Consider the following 18,325-nt stretch of genomic DNA (forward strand, 5'->3'; position numbering starts at 1 on the left):
TTTTATGTACAAAACCAGAACACGTTTCTGGTTTTACTAACCTAAACTCTGCAGACTTGAAAAATCTGACCAGGCCAAAGATATGCAAAACTTGATCCAGTTGTGAAAGAGAGAGTACCACATAAATCCAGCAAAGACAGGAAATTTTCTACCCAAGGGAGAGAAAAATAAACCACCTTTATCTATAGTATATTTCTGGTTTACCTCTCAAATTGGTCTGCAACTACCTTACTCTATATAATCCTATTTTAAAACTTTAAAATCACATTTTAAAGAGTGCATTTAAAAATAACATACATTTGTTATTTTTGTCAAGAGTCTCCTTTAAATTATAGCCCTTCCAAGATATTTAATGTTAAAGGTCATTAGGAATTTAACAAAGAATTACAATGTAAAAAAAAAAACAAAACTAGCCCTGGTTGGTGTGGCTCAGTGGATGGAGTGCTGGGGCCTGCAAATCAAAGGGTCCCCAGTTCGATTCCTGATCAGAGCACATGCCTGGGTTGCAGACTGGGTCCCCAGTGCGGGGTGCATGAGAGGCAGCCACACACTGATGTCTCTCCCTCTTTCTACCTCCTTTCCCCTTTCTCTAAAGCGAAATAAATAAAATCTTTAAAAAAAAAAAAGCTAAGTGAAGATCAATTACAGCCTTAAATTACTGTTAGGTCAGTAGGAAAATATGATTCAGTTCCTCCATGGCGTAGCAGAAGGTCATGCTACCCTAAAATGTCATAAAACACAAATAGTTTTACTTTTTCCAAAGATCCAAATAATCCTGAGAGCGCAATGAAGCAGAATTGCAAGCTTTTCAATTCACCTAAGCCTCTTCCATGGTCGTAGCCAATTTCCCCCCTGCACGTGTCTGGCCCCTCTTTCGGTCCTTCGCATGCGTGACTCCGAACCGTCACAGGCGCAGCTGCTCTGTTGGACTGCAAATCCCTTGAAGGCAGTATCTGACTGTTACACATCTTCCGTAGGCTTAATTCCCTCAGGAAATGTCCTCCAAAGTCATCTAATCCAAAACATTGTTATATTATTTTGTATTGTATAGGTAAAACATTCAGCAGAGGCTAGAAGTCTGTCCAGCAAAATTCATTTTCTCCTTCCTCTGAAGCACAGCTGGTCATACAGATGCCCATCAGGAGTTTGTTTCCTGCCCGGCTCTCGGTTGGCTGCAGCTGTGTGAGTGTGTCCCTGCTAAGGGATGTGACACAAGTGATATGTGCCACTTTGGGACCAGTGCCTCTTCTATGACCCCGCTTCCTCCCTGTGATGCCACCCAGCCATGACCATGGAGAAGGCCTTGGCCTTGGGGAATGGAGGAGCTACAAGGTAGAAGAAACCTGGGTCAGTGAATATCTCACTGGACAACACATTCAATCCGCACATGTGGAACACCTACCTCATACAGTTAAATGACAGGGGAATTCATTTCTTTCTTTTTTTTAAAGATTTATTTTTAGAAAGAAGGGAAAGGAGGGAGAAAGAGAGGGAGAGAAACATCAATGTGTGGTTGCTTTTCACATGCCCCCTACTGTGGACCCAGCCAGCAACCCAGGCATGTGCCCTGACTGGGAATCGAACAGACAACCCTTTAGTTTGCAGCCCAAGTTCAATCCACTGAGCTACACCAGCCAGGACGAATTCATCTCTTTAAGTCTCAATATTGTGGCCCTCTTAGCAGCTTGGCCTTTTGCTGTAAATAATGTGTGCACATTTATAGTTGAAAGGATAAGGAAATATGAAAAGTTAGAACAATAGTTACCTGGATCCTACTATGTCTAAATAACTATCAGTATTTTGGTACTGATAGTTATCAGTACCAGAATTTTCTCTATACCTATAAAACACACACATGCATATTTCCTACAGAAATGAAACCATACTGGTTTATAGCCTCTTCCACTTAATATCATTCTACTCTGCTTAATATACTGGTATTTTTCTAAATAAAAATGCATTTGTATCATTTTAATAGCTATACTATAATATTCTATTGCTAGCCCTGGCTGGTGTAGCTCAGTGGATTGAGCGCGGGCCTGTGAACCAGACGATCACAGTTCGATTCCCAGTCGGGGCACATGCCTGGGTTGCAGGCCAGTTCCCAGCAGGGGCCAGTTCCCAGCAGGGGATGCACAAGAAGCAACCATACATTAAAGTTTCTCTTCCTCTCTCCTTCCCTCCCCCTCTAAAGATAAATAAATAAAATATTTAAAAAAATATTCTATTGCTTAGATTTATCAGAAATTTAATCAATGTTTCATTGATGGGCATTTGGATTTTTTCCTTTAAAAAATCCTATTATAAACAACACTGCAGAGAACATTCTCGTACATAAACCTTCATCTGTCAGATTTTTTTCCTCCCTAGGTCTCTATTTGCAACATATCTTTGCAAACAAAGATGTTCCCTCTTTCTGGTAACTGCTTTAAGACATTCTGTCTGACAGATATTTGCAAAGTTACTTTCACTAATAAATTATATTTTGGGAAGAATCCCCATTCAGATCTTGTTTTCTATAGACAACCTGCGAACACCGCTCTAGCCCTCCGGTCAGCACCCAAAATGAACAGACAGCCCCCTGCGCGGCGGCAGCCAGCCGGCCTCCCCTGTGCGATGCAGCCGCGGGTAGTAACACAGAAAGGAAAACAGCAGTAGACCTTGTTTCCTGCTGACAAACCTTGATCCACATCTGTGTTGCCAATTACTTGTTCAACAAACCTGTTACTTTTTTGGAAACAATAAATAATTCAGGGAAAGTCATTTTGAATCCTCTGACATCTGTTGCTTGTATGACTTTGAATTATTCATCAGCAAGCATAAACAGTACTAATTAAAGAAAAGTACTGAGGCAAACCATTGAGCTAGAAATGAACATCGCCACAGAAAATGCCTTTACTCAAAGCATCCTTCTCGTCGTTAACAAATATTTCAAAGACCATACACACCGGTCCTCGAAATTTAAAGAAACTGATACATTTAGAAATCAGAAGACAGGATACAAATGATAAGTACCATTTTATGTTTCCAGTTTCTTTTTCTCTCCTTCCGAAAAATCATCTTCGATTTGGTCTCTTTGGCATTCTCCCCCCTTGTTCTCAGTTCAGAAGGGTGTTAAGGGTATTCAAAGAGAAAGGAAATTTACTAATTGAGGTTCAAAAGCTTTGCAGGAATAAGTACCTACAGATCAAGTCATCATGTGCTCATTCGTAAACTGAGATTTAGGCACATTCAGGGAAGAGTTCCCCCCAAATTAAAGATGGCTCAATTAATCTGACTGCCACAGCCCGATCATTTATTTCCATGACGCCTTTGGCACTTCCTTTCGACGAAGCGCTTTCTTGTGGTAACGAGCAAAAGAGGGAAACCTTGTAGCCTCTGCCTCTTTCACATGAGTGGCTGTTGGTAATTCTGCCCCCCACCCCGTCCCCTCTGTCTCTCAGCTCCCTTAGAGTGACGTTAGATTCAGCAACACCCTCCACTGTAGAAGAGACTGCAGAACATGTGTGTGTGGGGGGGAGTGTGAGCATCGAAGAAACGTGTTAGGAGTTTACAAAGCACTGGTGGCAAACAGGGGCCTCCGAAGGTGGGACAGGAGTAACTGGCTCCTCGGGTACCAGGAGAAGAAACAGGTCTCTCAGGAAAAGCGAGATGGGGAGCTGCTGGGGTGGGGGGCTGCTTAAACGGAGAGATCTTCAGAGAAGCCTAGTCCTTCGTGTGGCTCCGGTGAAACCAGTGAAATCATTCAGTAATGACTGCTTGACATGGAGGTAACCCGGCATGCTCCCTCCACCCCGTACCAGTTGCTGGGGTTGCTGTGGGCAACAGAGGAGAAACACTCGAGAAGCAAAGGGAGGGGAGCTATGGGGAACAGGAAGGTCAGAGGAGGAGGAAATAGCAAGAAAAAAGAGCAGACTGAGGAAGGACACAGGCCCAGTTTGGGTGGTTTGGGATCTTTTTAAAATCTCTGAATTCAGAGGACACCGGGCAATTGGCAAGATCTTCCTGCTGGTGGCCACTCATGAATGGTGCCTGTGCATAAAATTAGCGCTCCAGTCACTCCAGATCCATCCACAGAGCCCTCCCGACACTTCCAGAGAAAGAGAGGCACAAGAGACCCTCCACGCGCTTTTGAATTCCCTTTCTGTGACACCCTTTCAAGGGATTTCACAAATGGGGACAAGCCTCCCTTGTCTCCCCAAGTCTGGTTTGTTGTCAGGGTTTTGTTCCCGCGCAAGGAAGGCTGGAAGAGGTACAGAAGGCAGCGGCGGAGAGCTTGGAGGACGGGGAACATGAAAGGAGGAGTGACAGATCTGCTGGCCTCAGAAAGGCCCTCCATCAAAGGGGGTTTGTTGTTAAAAACAGCGGACGAGGGGTGGAAGAAGAGCCAAGCTCAACAGGGGCTCTGTGTCTCCTTGAGGAACTCCCCAAAACGAAACTGCTGATTTAGACAAGACCTCTCATATAGCATTAGATTTTAAGAAACAAATTTGAAAAGACCTTTTAGAAAGACAATGGATGGACTTTCTGCATAAGAGTGCCAACCAGCTAAGAGGCCCCTCAACTGAAACCCAAGTCCCCCTGGGATGCAGCCCGTCTGTAATGTCTCATGCTTCCAAGGTACCCATGAAGCCTTAACTCCATTCAAATGTTCAAGAACATTTATCCAGGACCTTCTATTTACATAAAGAAAAGAGAAGAAAAATGGCACTGCTTCCCTCCTTTCCAAAATGATCAGTCTCGAAGCTGGAGGTTTGTGAGAGTCTCAGGAGCTGCCCATGAGTTGAACCTCTCCTCACGGGTCACTCCCCCATGGATGCACCATCGCTCTCAACAGGAAGAGTCTACAGGCAGCCCAAGCCGCATCTTGGTTTGATGGCTACTCAGCAGTGCACCCAGGAAGCGGGGTCTGTGAAAACACGCTCTAATTGCTGCTGGTGAGCAAGACCTTTAAGGGGGAGCAGGGAGCTCCTGGTTTCTCTTGTAGCTTCAGTCTGGGAGGCATGTGACACCCACAGGAGAGGGGAAGCCAGCCCCGCAGTGGAAGCCTTGAATGTTGAATGACTGGTAAGAATAAAACAAAAACAGGAGTCCTCAACAGAGACACCAAAGGGCAGCTCGCTAAGTGTTCTTCCCCACGCATAGGGGTCGCCTGGCATCTTGTAACAGTGCAGATTCTGATTCAGAAGGTCTGGGAAGAGGTCTGAGATCCTGCATGTGTAGTAAGCCTCCAAATGATGCCACGCCGCTGGTCCACAGACTGGACTTTGAGTAGCTGCAGTTCAACCCAGACAGCACACTAGAATCAGAAACCCACGCTCCAACCCTCCCCCTAATCAATTAAATCACCATCTCTGGCCCCGGGGCCAACCACTGCGCTGGAAGTTTCCCAAAGGATTCTTATGTGCTGCCTGCCAGGTTGAGAGCCCAGTGGCTGGGCTAATTCTGGTTTTCACTGTCAACTAGATTTGTGGACCCTGGAAACTTACATCTCTGGGAACCTCGGTTTTGTATCAGACAAGGGGCTATGCTGGCCAAAATGGATTGGTATAGAAACAAAAGTACTGTATTTGAAAGCACTTTGAACGAAGGTGAAATATAATCATTATTTTACATGACCGTGTCTTAGTTTCTTTGGTTACAGTGAGGAGTTAATAGTGTCCCTGACTGATTAAATTCCACTGCATGCTAACTCTAAAAAAAGGGTGGTTTTTTAGTTTGTTTTGCTGTAAAACTCCCCAAAGCCCAGTGCTCTGGGTCTCTAACTTTCTTCAGTGACAGTTGACTCATAAATGGGCATCCCAGCCACTACCTTGAAAAACCTCCTGAAAATATTTCAAATATGGATTCCTGGCACTAACAGATGACTAATGCAGAACCGAGGAAGAATAAAACCCACCATACCTCCCCTGTCCTGCCAATCCCAAGCTCCAGAGTGCGAAGAATGTCCCCTGCGGCCAGCTTTCAACTTTCTGAGCAATAAACAAACCTCCAAAGGACATCAGTTCTGCCAGCCGCCAACAGGTGGCATCAGTGGCCGGGCAAGGCGGCTTTGGCCTCAGCCTTGGCCTGGTTCCTTCATCTCTGTCATGTTTGTTATGTTTGAAATGCAGTGTCTTGTTAAAATTTGACTGAAGCTTAAAAACCATTAGGTCACAACGCAAGTGTCCCTGGATAATATGAGAGGAGTGAAGGGTCCCCAACGTCCCCCCGTTCTCTTTGGAAACAACCTTACCAGCAACCGATGTGTATACTCAGCTAGGTTAGTGTCGTGCTGGATTTATTTACAAGAAATGGGCTTTCGGAAACCAACCTGTGAGGAGAGGAGCTTCTGTGTTCCCAACCGACACGACAACGAAAGCGCCTCTCACAGCCCACACAGAAAGCAAAACAACCCTCCACCTCGAGGCAAGGCTATAGCCACAGCAACGCTTTTCGGAACCTAAGACCCTCCGAGTACCTGGATCTTCTGGCTTAAGTGCTCAGAACACGGGCAGCTACTCCCAAGAAATCAGGGCCTTCCCCGTCGACTGTGGCAACACTGAGTGTTGAAGCTAGGGTGGCTTAGTCCTTCCTGCAGTAACTTAGGCGAATGCCGTATCTTAGTCTTTCAAAGGTAATGGTCAGAAATCCTGGAGATCGCTGGAATTGTGAATATTATTTTGGATCAGTGGTTCTTGGCCAGGGCAATTTGCTCCCCAGGGGACATTTGGTGGCAGTGAGTGGACATATTTTGATGGTCACACTGGGGGAGAGAACACTGGGGAAGAGGAAGAAGCTACTGGCATTGAGTGGGTAGAAGCCAGGGATGCACAGGACAGGCCCCCACAACAAACAATCACCCAGCCCAAATGGCAATAGTGCTGAGGTTGAGAAATGCTGCTGCGGAGGCCAGGGATTTGGTCCAAGAAATTTTGAATTCCAAAAGTCAATTTCCCACTGTCGGCACACAAAAAAATCTTGACTGAGAAGACAAAGGCTAATAAATGGGCACGCCTTCCTGACGTCAAAATTGGCCCTCCCAAGCTTTCTTGATGCCTGTTTTTGAGAACAGAGTGTCTCTCGTTTTTGCCAAGGCCTCCCCTATATATCTCAAACTCGGGAACTCAGTCGGTCTACCATCACTCTCCCTCACCACCTCTGTCTGCTGGATTCACAGGGGCTGGTGCCCTATTTTAAAAACACCTCTCACCCAGGGAATAAAATAACTATCTGTGAGTCCATGCTGATATAAACAAATTATTGAATGAACAAATGAATGAATAAATGGAGGAGGGACAAAGCTTCCTTACAGAGGAAGTCCAAGAAGTAAATGTGAAACGAGAGAGAAAGTCTCCAGTAGAAGGCTATGGCCGGCAAGAACCACGGATGCACGCGAGAAGTTTTTAAAGGTGACACAAGATACTTGCATAGCCTCGAAGCATCTCTCCACAAGTATTCGACAATGACTGTGGTGGTTTCAGCACACCTCACCAACCTTTCTCTAGGAGGTAAAGTTCAATTTCCCTTCCCTTAAACACAGGCAGGATTTAATGACATTTCTGCTTAGAGTGTATCCTAGGCAGGGCTTCCTAGGATGTCAGGCTCACTTCTTTAGGGGTTTTATTCTCAGGTCATGAAGATATTCGATATCCCAATATCCAAACGCAACACACACACCTGGGTATGGCTGGCCAGGTGCCTTTTCTTTTCTTTTTTTTTTTAATTGACTGATTTTAGAGAAAGAGAAACATTGATTTGTTGTTCTGCTTCTCTATGCATTCACTGGTTGATTCCTGTATGTGCCTTGACTGGAGATCCAACCCTCAACCTTGATGTATTGGGGTGATGCTCTAGTCAACTGAGCTACCCAGACAGGGCAGGCATTGCTTTTTGATGATTCTAAGTTTTTCACCAAGATACAGAGCTGGGTGTTTACCCTGAATGGCAATAGCCTGTAGAGCAAACCTGGGTGGGGCACACACCCAGAGAGCCTCGTCAGATGGCTGAAGGGACAGATATACCTGGTTCCAAAATTCGGAATTGTTGCAGCAGCTGTTCAGTCACTGACACAGCCACTTCAAAAGAGTCAGTCACTCTGGGTCGGAGTACAGATGAAAACGGTACAACTGAAACTCTCTCACCAGTGCACACCTCCCGCCCCCAATCTTGTATCTGGAAAGAAATTTGAGTTCAGAAAAAAAAAAAAAACTTGCTGGATGCCTCAGCACCCTCTTCAGCCAACATGGTAACAAAAGTGGGCTCAGGAAGAAATCAGATGGTCCTTCACGCAAGAATGCCGGGTTATTATTTTGCAAAGAGTAGGATCAAAGCCCTGCTCATAGGAAGAAAATACTTCTTATAAAACTAGATTGGTCACTGGGTTGTTTGGGGCTGAAAATGAATACTCACTGCTGAGGCCTATTCGCCTTTAGCTGACTCTGGAGGAAAGTAGCTGAGAGACAGGTCGGGATTAAACGGTTCATCATTTCCCTCCCCACCTCCGCCAGCGTACTCCTGGTGGGGCTCGGCTCAAGCCACAGGCGCCAGAAGGCACCGGCCTCTGAGCCTCCTTTCCCCTGTGTCCAGCAGGGAAGCTGTTCAAGGGCTGAGGACACTGAATTTGGGGGGCAAGAGGGGTGCTCTGAAGAGGGCCCTTGGAGGACTGGGGACCCGTGTTAAAGGAGAGGAATCAGAAAACTGTCAACACCTGACCCCATTCTCTTGGCTCTTCTGGGCAACCCCGAGCACCCTGCCTGGGTCCCTTTACCAGGCACAGGTGGCCAGGGTGTCAACTGCTAATGGGTCCCGTCTGCCCCCTAGTTCACAAAATGGCCTTCAGCGAATGGCAGCCACTCTGCCCGGGGAGGTCATACCTGCCCTGAGAGAGGCCCACGGCCCATTGATGGCTGACACAGGAGGGGGCACAAAAGGCCGACCCTCGGGTGCGGGAAGACAAGCTCTGTGGTGTAGGTCATGCTCCCCACCTCCCCGAAAACCTGCCTGGAGCCCTGCTTCCCCACTGCCCTGCCGCCTCTCCGCCTCCACCGCTCCCTGAGCATCTGCGGGAGACTCACTCCACTTCCAAGGAACCTGACCCAAAACACTAGGAGTCAAGCTTTTACAGAGTATTGGGAGTGCTCGGTACACCCTGGGAAGAAAACGTCCAGTTCAAGGACAGCTCTCCCTTGAAGACAACTAGGCGGAGGGAGAGAGGACTCTGACTGCAGCCCAGCTGATGCCCTTGAACCAGAGACCAGGTTCATTTCCCAGGCCTTCTTTATTCAGATTAGAGAAAGGACATCAGATGGACACCCAGTAACACAGGATCTTAAACTCACGGATCCAGAGGGCGTACCCCTAGTGAACAACCCAAAAAGGCGAAGGCTGCCTCTGTGTTCTCCCTAGCAGTAACGTGCCAAAGTACTCAAGTTTTGGGCAAAGTAGCTTAAAAGCCAGAGTTGTAAAAACAGCAGTCTATAACAGCCTAAGAACTTTATATAACTCATAACACTGTGCTCCTTGATACAATTTTAAACCAGCTGTCATAAATCTTCGCCTGGCCCGCTGTATTTCAAATGTTGAATTTAGGACAGTGGTCAAAGGTTTTTTTTTTTTTTTTATGGGTTCCAATTCCAATTTACCATTCTTCCTTTACTGACTTCCTTTTGGAGTTCACCAGCATACGAGTCCTTGAGGACGAGAAAACCCAATAAATTAATCAAAGGAAAAATGTCCTGTGTCCCCCATTTAGAAATTCGTTGAAATATAGATGAGGCCCATCCTGAACAGCAGGACATTCTGGGAAAGCCATCAGCCTAACTGCCTTTATGAATAACTATTATGTTAGAACTTCAAAAGACCTTACATCTCAGCCAGATGAATAATCAGGCCACCAAGGAACACGGGGAAGAAAATGAACATAATGGGGGTCTGCACAGTTTTTCTCTGCTTCTGTGAGCGCATAAAATATCTTTTCATTCCAGCACTAATACACGTTCAGGTAGCTTCTCCTGCTGTCTCTGTTGTTTCTCAACCCTAACTTAAGGACTTCTGGAAGCAGGTGTTGCCTCCGCAGATGTCCGGTGTGCTACGTGAAGTACAAAATATTTACAGTGTGAAGGCAATATTCCACTTACCTTGTAGGAACCGGTATTCTGGGCTCAGGGAAAGCTAAATTGATATTGCCCCAAATGTCTATTATGGAAATACATGCCACAAATTCAGTTAAGAAAGTCATTAAATGGTATTACAAATAAGTATTTAAAAGAAAACCTAACCCATATCAAGCTTTTAATTTCCCCCACCTGCCAATCTGAGGTACACAGAAATACTATCAGTATACATTCCTCTTTAGCTATTAAAAACTGATTCTTGCTATGCAAAGGTATTCATAAGTCGGAACTACTACAAGTTTTGTTTTGTTTTATAGATTTATTTATTTTTAGAGAGAGGGGAAAGAAAGGAGAAAGAGAGGGAGAGAAACATCAGTGTGTGGTTGCCTCTCACGCACCCCCTACTGGGGACCTGGCCTGCAACCCAGGCATGTGCCCTGACTGGGAATCAAACCAGTGACCCTTTGATTCACAGGCCTGAGCTCAATCCACTGAGCCACACCAGCCAAGGCAGAAAGCTTATAGTTTTAAAATATGCAAATACCAAATACCATCAGCATGTTACTGTCAGTTCGTGTGTGTGTGTGCACATAAACACAACCTATGTGTTTGTCTATAATTATTTAGTAACCAAACTGGCCTTTTCCCCCCTTAAATTCACCAGTTAGTTAAATCATTTTGAGGGCCAGGGAGTGGCAACAACAGCTATGGCCATCACAGCTAAGGAAATCATCATGTTGTGTAAATGATTCTCCTGGCTCCGCCCCAACTGCACAAAAACAGTCTTTTTTCCAGCCCAATATGTATTTGGAAAGTGTCCAGTGTATGGTGTTCTTGTCCAGATCACTCTACCCGAAGCACACACCAGAAAAAAAAGAAAAATTGAAGCTAAGTTCGCTCCTCCGAACCAATAATTAACAGGACTCTCTTCCTGATCAAAGGACCCAGCAAATGGGCTTCAAAGATGAGAGCCGCCACCCACACAGTTATCTTTAAACTCAACGTTGGAAAGATTTCACTTCGGCACTCCCCAGGACAATGGGTGCGTTTGGAGGAAAACAGGAAAAACATGTCCTGTGTGATATGCGTGTGACCCCTGAAGAGAAAGGACGTTCCCTGTCTCACCAATTCCCACAGGATGCTCGGGGTTTCTCATCAGCCACAGACCAGACCTACTCAAGCACTGGCCTGCAGCTATGTCCTCCTGCGCTACACTACCGGGACCTATTGTCTATTTGATTCAAGTAGGAAGCTTCTAGAAGCATTTTCAAAATGGGAGTATATGACATGTTTTGCTTGTATTTTGAGTAATTTGGAGTACCTGTGGAATTCCCTTTTCTGGTACACACAGTTGAAGGCGGGAGAAGGCAAGAGTTCTGCGCCCTGAAACACAAGTAAAGACTGAGCCCTGCAGCAGAGTGCCTGGGCTGGGAGAACTCCCTGCCACCTTAAGCTGTTCCTCCAGGGCTGATAACAATGGCAATCCACAGGCTGACAGGGTAGGTAGGAAAATCAATGAGCACTTGCTTTGATAGACAATGCTGGGTGCAGAATACCTGCCACAGGTAATAAATCACTTCATTTAAGTTTATCTTTTTAGCAGTGCACAGTGGATTGTACCCATACATCACTTCAACCTCTCTTTTCGGCCCTGTTGACACAGGACAAATTGAGAAGGATAGCGAGAAACTGGGCAAAAGGAGGGAGGGAAACAGAAGAGCTCTGGTACCAGGCCAGTGCAGTAAAAGAAATAATAATAACAATAAAGCAATATAACTGATTTTTAAGTGTCCGTTGTAACTGTACATTTTTACAGCACTTCCTGATTTACCATGGGTTGGAAATAAAGGTAGCTTTCTTCTGAATTCCTCAGAAAGTACTACACGTCTACAGTCTCAACACACACGTCTACAGTCTCAACACACCTGTCTCATGTCCACGAGATCTCACACACTTGTCTTTTTCAGGAAGGGGTGAATTCATGGGCCTCACTAACGACACTGCTTAGAAACCAGCATCCTACGAAGCCTTGACACACAGCATTCAGGATGGCAAATGAGACTTCAGTTTTCCCCCCACAATACAGCAACAGGCTAAGGTATTGTGAGGGGAAAAGAACACCTCCCACTTCAAACACCTGGGAATGCTGGGTAAAATATAACCCGAGACAGGAAGGGAAAGCCAAGTAGAATTTGTGAGCTGACTCTGAGGTCTACTCTGGTCATTTACAGATTTCTATTTTTAAACCCAATGGACAAAGGCGGTGAGGAAACCCTGAGCTGCCCTAAGACAGGGAGTTGAAAGTAAAACCCTTGAGAAGAGGCAGGATGCTCCCTCGTGCAAAGGAAGACAAGGGGAGAAAAACTCATCCTCTGGAAAAGGGGTCCGAGGGGACGATTTCGTGTGTCCCTGAGAAATGGATGTGGCAGATCTGAGCCTTGAACAGAGTGACCCAGGAAGTTCCAACTAAGCGAGTAGCAGAAACGCTGGCCCCAAGCCGGTGTTTCTCCCGGGGTCTCTAGAAGATGCAAATGGCTTTGGAGGAGCCCTGCTACCAGGCCACAGGACATCGACTCGGGAAAATCTCCTCTGAAGATCAGCCTCTGAGGAAATTAAAAACTATAATATATCATGAGCAGAAGACAGCAAACACAGCAAATAAGATTATTCGAGTTTCAGGAACTTGTGATAATAAAGTTACAATTTGAAAAAGAGAATACTAAATGAGTGTGTTTAAACCTATTAAAGACAATAAAGTAGGAAATAAAACCCAGATAAAAAATATGAAAAAGCAACATGTAAAAATAAACCAAACAGAAATTCTAGAACTGAATCACACAATCACTGAAATTAAAAAGTCAACAGATAGCCCTGACCAGTGTGGCTCAGTGGGCTGGACATGGTCCTGGAAAGTGACAGGTCAGGGCACAGCCGGGGGTTGCGGGGTAGGACGGGGCACACATGGGATGCAACCAATCGATGTTTCTCTCTCCCATCAATGTTTCTCTCCCTCGCTTCCCCTCTTTCTAAAAATAAATAAATAAAATCTTTTTTTTTTTTAAAGTCCACGGATAGGTTAAATAGCAGATTAGACACAAAGAGAGACCCGAGTAAAATGAAAGAGAGATTTGAGGAATTGCTAAAGGACATCAGAGAGGTAAAAAAGAGCATGAAAGAATAGCTCAGTGAATGGAGAATACAATAAGAAGGCCCATATCTATTTAACACAAGATCCAGACAATGGCTCTGACCAAATAGCTCGGTTGGTTGGAGCACTGCCCCAATATGCCGAGGTTGTAGGTTCGATCCACAGTCAGGACACATACAAGAAGCAATCTGTGAATGCATAAATAGGTAAAACAAAAAATCGATGTTTCTCTCTCTCTCTTCAAGACTAATTTTAAAAGAAAACTTTATTTAAAAAATAGAAGATCAGATGCTTAAAAGAGAGAGACTGTTTAGTTTGAGCACTCCAAGAAGCAAGTGCCAAGAAAGGAGGTTGGGAAAAGCAGGAGTAGGCAAGGAGAGCCTTCGGAGCACGATGCAGGAGGGACACAATGTTAACACCTGTTTACGCTTCCTGGTGGGTACAGAGGTGTGCATTTCACTGTCTGTACACTTTTATGTACTAAAACTGTCTTTAAAATAAAAGTGTTTTAGCCCTGACTGGCGTGGCTCAGTGTACTGAGTTCTGGTCTGTGAACGAAAGGGTGGCTGGTTCGATACTGAGTCAGGGCACATGCCTGGTTGCGGGCCAGGTCCCCTGTTGGAGGCACGAGGCAACAGATCGATGTTTCTCTCCCTCTATTTCTCCCTCCCTTCTCCTCTCTCTAACAATAATTAGAAATCTTTAAAAAACAAACCCAGGAAGTCTTACCCCAGGGCCTATGGTCTTAACCTGCTTCCCCTATATGGAAAGTTTTCCAACACTATGATGGCAAATGCAGACAGACGTTCTGGTGAATTCTCAGGATGGAAGACCCTGGTGTTTCAGGGAAGCTTCATGGGAGAATGAGGCCCAGTTTTTACCATGACAATAAGAAATACTAACTTTGAACTCCAATTAAGCAAAATGTTAGCCTCCCCAACAGAATTCCATTGTTCTCATTAGTAAACCTGTATCACAGAAAATTGTACCCAGTTACCATTGTTTTTAACTTCATCAATAAGACTTCATTGAAATTTGTTTTCTTTCATTAAATAAGCACTTACATCATGTCCTTGATATTATTTCTTGGCCCACAAAGCCTCAAATATTTACCATCTGGCCCTTTACAGAAAATGTCTGCAGAGCTGACAGAAAAGTGGAAGGAACAGCAAACAATTCACGGCACTCGTGACATCCCACACCTGGAGCCTCGGGGTGACCGGTAACCCCAATGGCTCTTTCACCAAGCTCTTCCACTAGCTGAGTCATTTAGAGATTGTGTTTCTTTCCTCCTTCTTTTGCCATGTCTGTATTTTTTTTTTTAAATCAATTACCTCTCACCAAGGCGCGAGCAAAGAAAAGAAAGTAAAACCTAGTTCCATCAGTTTATAGCTTCTTAGGAACTTGCAAAAATTGTTCAAGGAAGCAATTAGACTTTTATATCACCTCTGAAGTTAAATTATCAGTGTTTTTTATTCCAAAAAATAACTGAGAATAAGTATTAGTTCGTTCATGCACTCATTCATTCATTCATTTGTTCAACAAACTCATTAACCATATACCCTGTGCAATGGATGGATCAGCCCTAGAATAGCTCACAGATGAGAAGCTATACAATAACACAACACAATACACTCTGCATCAGAAAGCAGTTTTAAAAGACTACGGGAAATGCAAATGAAAACCAAAGTGAGATGCCATCGCACACCCATAACAGCGATAAGTAAATGACAGGTAATACCAAGTATTGGCAAGGATGTGGGGAAACCGAAACCCTTATACATTGCCGGCTGAAATGTAAAATGTAAATGCCACCAACCACCACTTTGGGAAACAGTCTGGCAGTTTCTTCACAACTTAAATATATGCTGAAGATATGACACAGAAATTCTACCCCTAAGAATCTACCCAAGAGGAACGGAAGCATACATCTACCCCAAGACTTGTACACAGCTGACCACAGCAGTATTTTCAGGACAGTCCCAAGCTGGAAACAACCCAAATATCCGCCACTGGTAACCGGGGGTATAAAACGTGGTGCGTCACACCATGGGGTACTACTCAGAGATACAAAAAGAACCAGCTACTGATTCACTCAACAATATGGATGAACTCAAAAAACAGTATGTTAAGTGGAAGAAGCCAATCTCAAAAGACTGCATATTGTATAATTTTTACATGGTACTTCATGAAAAGATGAAGCTATAGAGACAAGAAAGCAGATCAGTGGTTGTCTTAGACTGGGGTGAGGGCAAGTACTGATGGCAAACAGGCACGAGGGAACTTTTGGGGGTGATGTTAAGTTTAAAAACGATTGTGGTAATGGTTGTGCAAATGCATAGATTTCTTTTTTAAGATTTTATTTATTTATTTTTACAGAAAGGGGAAGAGAGGACAAAAGGAAGGGAGAGAAACATTAATGTGTAGTTGCCTCTCATGCATCCCCTACTGGGGACCTGGCTCGCAACCCAGGCATGTGCCCTGACTAGGAATCGAACTGGTGATACTTTGCTTCACAGTCTGGTGCTCAATCCACTGAGCCACACCAGCCAGGGCCAAATACATATATTTACTACAACTCATTAGTACACTTAACATGAATGAATTTAGATATGCAAATTATTCCTAATAAAGCTGTTTAAAACAAAATTGTAGGAACAAAGGGGCAGCTAACTGACTGAGGTGGAGAAAAAGTAGAAAAGTTTTCAGAAAAGAGAACTTCTGAGATAACATTGTGCAATTGAACATTTAGCTGAGGTAGGGATTTACGTGTGTAAAGGGAAGAAGGCAAGAAAACTTAGGTAGCACTTGAGTAAGGAAAAGAAAGACGTGATGCTGGAGGCAGGATGCACTTAGAAAGAGGGATAAATGAGGAAACAGGGGGCCTTGCCAAGAAGTTGGCACTTCATCTCCTAAGCGATAACAAGTCATTACAGAATTTTTAGGAGGTGAATGACTATCGAGTTTGAGTGTTAGAAAGCTAACGCTGGAGGCAACGTGAAAAATGATGACTTAGAGATAAGAGGCGTGGAAAGCAAGAGGCCACGTCCAGGTGAAAGATATAAAGGAAAGCAGGGCTGTAGGCAGTGAGTAGAAGTCAGATCAAAATGATTTGGATGACAGAACCAACCCTTAGTTTCTAATGAGGTGGTGGGACGGTCAAGGAAGACAGCTTTTGGTCTCAGTGGCTGAGAAGATGGTATCACTAAAAACAGACAAGGATTACGGGAGCAGAAGCAGGTTTGGGGGAAGGTGAGAGGTAAGTCCTGCTTTAGGGTAATTTCTGTTAAAGATTTCGTTTATTCATTTCCAGACAGAGGAGATGGGAAGGAAGAAGAAAGGGAGAGAAACATCAGTGCGTGGTTGTCTCTTGTACACGCCCCACTGGGGACCCAGCCCATAACCCAGGCATGTGCCGTGACTGGGAACCAAACTGGTAAACATTTGGTTTGTAGGGTTGCGCCCAATCCACTGAGCCACACCAGCCAGGGCCTGGGTTGACTTTTGAGGTGCCAGGGGAAATAGTCAGGCATAAATATCCAGTGTATAACTGCAAACTTGGAAAAGAGTCTGGAGGTGACGCTGTGGCTTGGGAAATCCTTAGCAAAAAGATGGTCACTGAAACAACTCAAGTGAGTTAAGCTCCTCTGGGTTCACGTAAACAGCAAGAAGTTAGGGCTTAAGATTTACAAAGTCTCACTGTGACTGTGTTGCTGATCAGCAGTTGGGTGTCATCCTGCAAAGTGAAAAATCGCCAGTTCAGGTCCCAGTCAGAGCAGGTACTAGGTTGCAGGTTCGGTCCCTGGTGAGGGTGCATAGGAGAGATGTTTGTCTCACATTGATGCTTCTCACCTGCTCTCCCTCCCTCCCTCCCTTTCCCTCTCTAAAAATAAATAAATAAATAAACCATGATTTACTTTGTCCCGTGAGCAAAGGCATGAAGGAAATGCCTTTCCTCTGTTGTTCTTATTGTCAGTCTATTCCTAGCAGACGGCTAACATATTTTCATAAAGAGTTCAAGATTACAAAGCAAACATGACAATGATAATCGGACTGGGAAAGATACACAGATTGGAGAACCTAATGGCAGAATATAACGTAGGTAATTTTAGACTATATAGAATTTGCTCTCTAGAGAGCAAAGTACATGTTTTAGCTGGCTTCAAAACTCATATTTCTAATCCAGGCATTTGTCCACTCTTTCAGGTTAAGGGTCAGATTCCATCCATTGCCCTCAGCTCACACACAACCATCCAAACGCACATCAGTTCTAACATCTGCTCAGTAACGATACGCACATCGGTACCCTGGAGAATGGCCTTGGACCTTCCCAACGCCCCCAAACGGCTAACACAGGGAGAGGCCAAAAAATGTCACACAATACCAGATACAGGTAAGAAATGTAGACAAAGAACAGTTGACTGAATGCCAAGAGATCCAGATTCTACACTTTATTCTTCCACCATGGACAAGTTAATTATATTCTTCGCATGTACAAAAGGGCCTACAACGCACACTCCAGATTTTGAAAATGTAAGTGCTGTACAACTCGGGACAATACTGCCTGACGGTGGGTCAGACCCCACAGCGGCTCCTGCACACCGAGAGGCCAAAGAGGTTAGAGCGACGCACTGCTGTTTCGGGGGGACAAGAGTCTCTGCTGGTAAAATATGAAAATAATTTACAGGCAAGCATGCCCAGGTGTGCAGGAACTACAGTTTAACTGACTCTCCTTCTGCACATAGCCTTTAATTCTGCTCACATCTGTTTCTAGCCTTTTAGCAACAGAACTTAGAGAGTGTGACCCGGAGCCCCTCATTCTTCACTCCTCAGGCCTCCCCCACCCCCTGCAGCAGGCCTCCTCCAACCGTGAGTCACCCTACCTGCCCCCACCCCACCCCCGCTTTCTGGTTGAGCCTCTTCTACCCAGCCAGGGGCCTCGTTTCCTTGTCTGCCTAACGTGACCGGACAAGGAACCCCCGGAACACAGAGTAGAGCTCATTCTTCCTTATGTTCTCATTACTTGGCCACATGTAGAGGGTTCCAGAAATGACTCCCAAGTGAAAGAATAGCAGAAAATTAG

General features: G+C 44.9%; 1 protein-coding gene across 4 annotated transcripts in view; it reads right to left on the minus strand.

Annotated features, from left to right (window-relative positions):
* The window catches only part of PITPNC1 (phosphatidylinositol transfer protein cytoplasmic 1), a 240,208-nt gene that overhangs the window by 155,393 nt on the left and 66,490 nt on the right, over positions 1 to 18,325 (minus strand). The gene's annotated exons all lie outside the window — the stretch shown is intronic.

The sequence above is a fragment of the Sturnira hondurensis genome, unplaced genomic scaffold (assembly GCF_014824575.4).
Source record: "Sturnira hondurensis isolate 20B ecotype Veracruz unplaced genomic scaffold, ASM1482457v3 Scaffold0018728, whole genome shotgun sequence".
NCBI classification, from domain to species: Eukaryota; Metazoa; Chordata; class Mammalia; order Chiroptera; family Phyllostomidae; genus Sturnira; species Sturnira hondurensis.